Source organism: Lampris incognitus, chromosome 18 (genome assembly GCF_029633865.1).
Source record: "Lampris incognitus isolate fLamInc1 chromosome 18, fLamInc1.hap2, whole genome shotgun sequence".
NCBI lineage: Eukaryota > Metazoa > Chordata > Actinopteri > Lampriformes > Lampridae > Lampris > Lampris incognitus.
The window spans coordinates 13,303,127-13,310,147 of record NC_079228.1 but is presented as its reverse complement, the minus strand read 5'-3'; positions in this window follow the sequence as shown (position 1 = coordinate 13,310,147).

Genomic DNA, 7,021 nt, shown 5'->3' with positions numbered 1-7,021 from the left:
TCGGTGTGAGTGATGCCCTCGGCCTTTAAGCTGCAGGGTTTGCTGCCAAGGCACTAATACCAGTAATGGCATCCAGTCCAGGCCGGGATACAACTCGCTCTCCCTCCCTCCGTTCTACCTTCCCGCCTCTCTCTCCATCTTGCGTACCTCTCCCGCCTCCCTCTCTCCGTCTTTCACCTTCTATTTTAATTTCCATCCAGTCGCTCTCTTCCTCCCACTCGCTTCCTCTTTTCATTCTGATTATCTCCCTCCCCGGCAGGGCTTTGAACGCACTGAGAGGACGGATGCTCTGTGAAGCTCGGCTTTGACAATGTTCCCAAACTGTCACCTCATTTTAAGGCTCTGCCCCCCAGTTATTTCCCAAGCACACCATTTTTAGAGAGCCGGTGTTACTCCGTCATCCTCTGCTTCTGTCACACACATTTTGTGCCGAGAGTGACGACGTGAATGTAGTCGTGAGTGTGTTTGTATTTGCACAAAAGGACGTTGGAGGCTAATCCGCATGTGACGTCATCACCGTTGCATGTAGACAGATGCTCGTCTTCCACCTACTGCTTTTTCTAAGCCCCCCCCTCCTCCCTCCGCCTCTCTTCCACCCTGTCCTCTTCCTTCTCCCTCACCTCCTCTTCAATTCATCACTCTTGCATGCGCCACTGTAGCACTCAGCCTCGTGGACATGCATATATATATATATGTTTGGGATTATATAATCAAGTCCGTTATGCAATGGGGGGGAGACTCAGGGAGGCAGATTCAGATGCACACACTTAGAGAGCGAGCGAGAGGGGAGGTGGCGGTGCTGTGTGTGTGTGTGTGGGGGGGGGGGGGTGAGAGCGTAGGCCGGCTTGTGTTTCATGTTTGGATTAAGTCAAATCCTACTCAGCTTCTACACATGCTCATGCACACACACACACACACAACTGCTGGCCCTTTTGAAATCCGTCTGCAAATCTGTGGTTATGGACATTTGCCCCGTCTGTTTGAGAGTGCAAAGCCTGCGTGTGCGGGCACATGCACAAGTACAGCAATCGTAAACCTCCCCCGTTTTGCACACTTACACGGACCCCCGAAACAGAGAGGAACTTCGTTGTTGTGCATGTTGCTCGCTCGCCCACTCACTCGGTCACTCACACAATCTGTCCCCCGGTTTATGACGGTGCAGATTTCACAGGCTTTAATCCTTTCCCCGCCTCCTCCTGTATCCTTGCTGAAGGTCTGTGTGATGCGTGCACACAGTGTACATATTGACCGCTCTCTCTCTCTCTCTCTCTCTCTCTCTCTCTCTCTCTCTCTCTCTCTCTCTCTCTCTCTCTCTCTCTCTCTCTCTCCCTCCCTCCAAGACCCGATCTGGGGTTTTAACCCCCATTCTGCTCAGAAGCGTTGCCCAGTTAAAGTGAGCAAATGCAACCATCCAGCACCTTTCCGGTTTTCGGAGCGCCTCGCATCCTTTGTGCCGTTCACACTGCTGCAAGTCAACTGCAGGGCTCGGCCCGTCGCAGCCAGGTTCCCTATACGTGAACGTCCCTCACCGTCGCTTCAGATTCCTGCAGCGGTGCAATGAGGTTACCGTACAGAAAGGTCACCGCCAGCAAACTCTGCCTGCTGCCCTGTCAGGTCGGCTGATCTCCTATTTGGTCGCAGATTTAACCTTCACAGCAATGGGGAAAGCGATGAGGTCATACTCCAGTGACAGTTTGGGGTTAACTTTACCTGCTCATGCACCCAAACCGTAATATCTCTCTCCACCCCCACCTCATCCCCCCGCTCACTCTTTGACTATTCGACTATGGTGTTTTCTCAGCTGATGAATTGGTAAAGGGCAATGGTATTCTCGAGGTAGATGTGTGGCAGGTTCAGGGCAGGATCCAGGTAAGGGCTGGGGGGGGGGGCATTGGTGTTTGCATTACCACAGGTGTGCTCGTAGCAAGACCCCGCGCTCACCTCACATTACCGAGACACCTTGGGGAGAGATGGAATCCATCTCTCTCTCTGACGCGACGGGTGGCAGAGAGAGTTGAAGGGCTCTTGGTGCAGTGTTCGGCTTCGGAGGCTGCGCCAGGAGAACCGGACGGGGTTGGAAAAGGAAGTCGGAGGAGGGAAAGGGATGAGCGTGTGACAGAAGGCCGCGCGGGAATTGGAAACCAGGAGGGGGACACTGGGTTTTGTTTTTTGGGGGGGGGGTCAGGGGGGGGAAAAGCTGGAATGAAGGAGGGGGGCGAGCTCGGATGAGGGAGGAGAAGGGGAAGTGTGTGAGGGGGGGGGGGATCACCGGGTACAATGCTTTATTTAGTGCATGCCTGCAGGTGTTGCCTAGTAACAGAGAGGAAACAGATCGAGGGCAGGGAGAGGGAGACAGGGAGAGAGCTGGACAGCACATCTCTCTTTATCCTTCTCCTCCTCTCTCTCTTTTGCTCCTGGCCTTACCCCACCAAAATCCAAGTGCACACGCACTCACACATACACACACGTGCATGCACACACGCATGCGCATGCATATGCGTGTGTGCATGCGCTTCAGACGCGTACACATGCATGCACATGGCACCCACACGGGCACACGCACACACTTGGCTCTGTTTCTCATTAGCAGTCAGGAAGGCTTCTGTCCTCCTGTCAGGAAGAAGGAGGACAAGGAGACAGCGTGAGAGGAGAGATGAGAATGGGGAATGTCAGATGAGCACAGCTGTGGAGGAGAGAGTCCACTGGTGTAAAAATCCTTCTTTGTGTGAGTTGCTCGAGCCCCAACACTTTCACATCGTGTTGTCTGGAGACATGCAGGACTGTAGAAAGCCGCCGGGCTGGAGCGTTGCATCTGAATTTGATGTGCAGAGTCGTGTTGGACAGCTGCTGGAAGAAGATAATGCTCTCTTTCATTGTTTTAGTGTGCAACCAATGACACGCATTCAATACACAAGGTTAAACTGAGGGCACCGTGTGTTTGTGTGTATGTGTGCACGTGTGCGTGCCCATGTGATCAACCTAGTTATCGGCTGCCTTTTTAAAAATACAGTAGTTAACAGGTGTAACACGCGCGGTTCTACTCATTCTGCAGGAACGAGCGTTCAAGAAAAGCAGCGGCCTTAAGCTGCCATGCTTGGTCGTTGGTGGACAACAATATCAGTTACTCTGTCTCGTGGAAAATCCTCGCCAAGAGCAATGCATATTCAATTAGCAGCAAAAGATGTAACCTAGCAAAAGATGTCTGCCTCAAGGAAGTTCTGGCAAACCATCCGGCGACTCAGGAGAGGGAAGCAGGGCTTGACTCAGGCTGTGTTCAGCCGGGGAGGGGAACTGTTGACCCGGACTGGGGATGTTGTCGAGCGGTGGAAAGAACACTTTGAGGAGCTCCTGAACCCAACTAACGTGTCCTCAGTGGAGGAGGTAGAGTCTGAGGACTCGGGAAGCCCCACCCATGACCCTGGCAGAGGTCTCTGAGGTAGTTTAAAAGCTCCTCGGTGGCAAGGCGCCGGGGTGTGGATGAGATTCGCCCCGAGATGCTGAAGGCTCTGGACATTGTTGGGCTGTCTTGGTTGACACGCCTCTTCAGTGTCACGTGGAGGTCAGGGACAGTACCTGTGGAGTGGCAGACTGGGGTGGTGGTTCCCATATTCAAAAAGGGGGACCAGAGGGTGTGCTCCAATTATCGGGGCATCACATTGCTCAGCCTCCCTGGGAAAGTCTACTCTAGGGTGCTCGAAAGGAGGCTCCGGCCGATTGTCGAACCTCGGATCCAGGAGGAACAATGCAGATTCTGTCCTGACCGTGGAACAACGGACCAACTCTTTACCCTTGTGGAAGTGCTGAGGGGGGCATGGAAGTTTGACCAGCCAGTCTACATGTGTTTTGTGGACTTGGAGAAGGCTTACGACCATGTACCCCGGGGCACTCTGTGGGGGGTACTGCGGGAGTATGGGGTACCGGGGCAGTTGCTACAAGCCATCCGGTCCTTGTATAACAAAAGTGAGAGTTGTGTCCGCATTCTCCGCACAAGTCAAACACGTTTTCGGTGGGTGTCGGACTCCCCCAAGGTTGTCCCTTGTCTCCGATTCTGTTTGTGATATTCATGGACAGGATCTCAAGGCACAGCCAAGGTGAGGAGTGTGTCCGTTTTGGGAACCTCAGAATTGCATCTCTGCTCTTCGCAGATGATGTGGTTTTGTTGGTTTCATCAGAACGCGACCTCCAGCGCGCACTGGGGCGGTTTGCAGCTTAGTGTGAAATGGCGGGATGAGAGTCAGCACCTCCAAGTCTGAGGCCATGATTCTCTACCGGAAGATGGTGGATTGCTCCCTCTGGGTTGGGGATGAGTTGTTGCCTCAAGTGAAGGAGTTCAAGTATCTCGGGGTCTTGTTCACGAATGAGGGTAGGATGGAGCGGGAGATTGACAGGCGGATTGGTGCAGCATCAGTGGTAATGCGGACATTGTACCAGACCATTGTGGTGAAGAAGGAGCTGAGCTGGAAGGCAAAGCTGTCAATTTACCAGTCAATCTTCGTTCCACCCCTCAGCTATGGTCATGAGCTTTGGATAGTGACCGAAAGGGTGAGATTGCAGATACAAGCGGCTGAAATTCGTTTCCACCGTAGGGTGTCTGGGCTCAGCATTAGAGACAGGGTGAGGAGCTCGGACATCCGGAGGGAGCTTGGATTAGAGCCGCTGCTCCTTCGCATCGAAAGGAGCCAGTTGAGGTTGTTTGGGCATCTGATTAGGATGCCTCCTGGGCGCCTTCCCTTGGAGGTTTACCGGGCACAGCCAACTGGGAGGAGACCCCGGGGTAGACCCAGAACTCGCTGGAGGGACTACATGTCCAATCTGGCCCGGGAACGTCTTGGGATCCCCCAGGAGGAGCTGGAGGGCGTTGCTGGGGAGAGTGATGTCTGGAGTGCCCTACTTAGCTTGCTGCCCCCACGACCCTACCCCGGAGAAGCGGCTGAAGATGAATGAATGAAGATGTAACCTATGCTTGGCAGAGAAGTGTTTTATTATTTGCAAGCCTGGTATGTCCACCTTGAGCAGTAGAAATGACTTGGAAATATCTGCTGTGCAATTACAAATAAGCCATTGTCTTTATTGTCCCCCCCCCCCGTTAGGTGATACACATGTGACGACCTTTATTAGATGTTATATTTTTATATTTTAGCTGTCTGCTCTTTCAGCTGTGCTCCAGCCCCACCCTACTAGATACTAAGCGCTTTGAGTGGCTGTTGCAGCTAGAAAAGTGCTATATAAGATGCAACTTGACTGATTGATTGATTGATTGATTGATTGATTGATTGATTGATTGATTGATTGATTGATTCTGCACAGAAGAGAAAGAAAAAGAGGAGCGTTGGAGCAAGGCTAGAAAAGGAGAGAGAGAGAGCGGTGTTCAACATTTTGCTCATGTGCATGTGGGTTGATTTTTCCTTTTTCCCTCTCGGCTTTCCAGGCTGTTTGTTGTGCGTGCTCTCGTAAGTGCTCTCCGCTCATCCGGGCGCACGCGGCCTCATCCTCCACCAGTAAACACGAGTTGTGGTGTTTACAGCACAACACGGTGCAGGCGTCAGAGCTGTGTGCTGCTCATGTGCGCTTGTCTTCGGTTTGCAGAGGGAGCAGTGTGCTTAGCATTCCAACATCCTCTCTCTGTCTGTCTGTCTGTTTCTCACCGTCTCTCTGCCTGTCTCTCTCTGTCTCTGTCTCTGTCTGTCTGTCTCTCTCTCTGGCTCTGTCTGTCTGTCTCTGCCTGTCTCTTTCTCTGGCTCTGTCTGTCTGTCTCTGCCTGTCTCTCTCTCTGGCTCTGTCTGTCTGTCTCTGCCTGTCTCTCTCTCTGGCTCTGTCTGTCTGTCTCTGCCTGTCTCTCTCTGTCTCTGTCTGTCTCTGCCTGTCTCTCTCTCTGGCTCTCTGTCTCTCTCTCTGGCTCTGTCTGTCTCTCTCTCTGGCTCTGTCTGTCTGTCTCTGCCTGTCTCTCTCTCTGGCTCTGTCTGTCTGTCTCTGCCTGTCTCTCTCTGTCTCTGTCTGTCTGTCTCTGCCTGTCTCTCTCTCTGGCTCTGCCTGTCTCTCTCTCTGGCTCTGTCTGTCTGTCTCTGCCTGTCTCTCTCTCTGGCTCTGTCTGTCTGTCTCTGCCTGTCTCTCTCTCTGGCTCTGTCTGTCTGTCTCTGCCTGTCTCTCTCTGTCTGTCTGTCTCTGCCTGTCTCTCTCTCTGGCTCTGTCTGTCTCTCTCTCTGGCTCTGTCTGTCTGTCTCTGCCTGTCTCTCTCTCTGGCTCTGTCTGTCTGTCTCTGCCGGTCTCTCTCTCTGTCTCTGCCTGTCTCTCTCTGTCTCTGTCTGTCTGTCTCTGCCTGTCTCTCTCTCTGGCTCTGTCTGTCTCTCTCTCTGGCTCTGTCTGTCTGCCTGTTTGTCTGTCTGACTCTCTGCCTGTCTCTCTCCCTCTGCCTGTCTCTCAGTCTGTCTGTGTCTTTTTCCTTTCCCAGTGTCTGCACAGGACCTCGTGTTACCCTCGTGTCCTTCTCGATGTGCCCTTCTTTTTACTTTCTGTGCACGCAGTCCTCATCTTTTCTTTCTCTCTCTGCCTGTCTTTTGTCTCTTACTGTCTCCACCCCTCCACCCCCCCTCGCTCCCCCTCTTCCTTTGGGAAAGAGAGGAGCGAGACTTCACCTTGGAGAGGATTCCTGGTTCTCAAAGACAAGTCTTGTGATTTGTTCATGTTACACACACACACACACACACAAACACACACACACAAACACACACACACACGCACACACACACACACACACACACATATACACTACCGTTCAAAAGTTTGGGATCACATTGAAATGTCCATATTTTTGAAGGAAAAGCACTGTACTTTTCAATGAAGATAACTTTAAACTAGTCTTAACTTTAAAGAAATACACTCTATACATTGCTAATGTGGTAAATGACTATTCTAGCTGCAAATGTCTGGTTTTTGGTGCAATATCTACATAGGTGTATAGAGGCCCATTTCAAGCAACTATCACTCCAGTGTTCTAATGGTACAATGTGTTTGCTCATTGGCT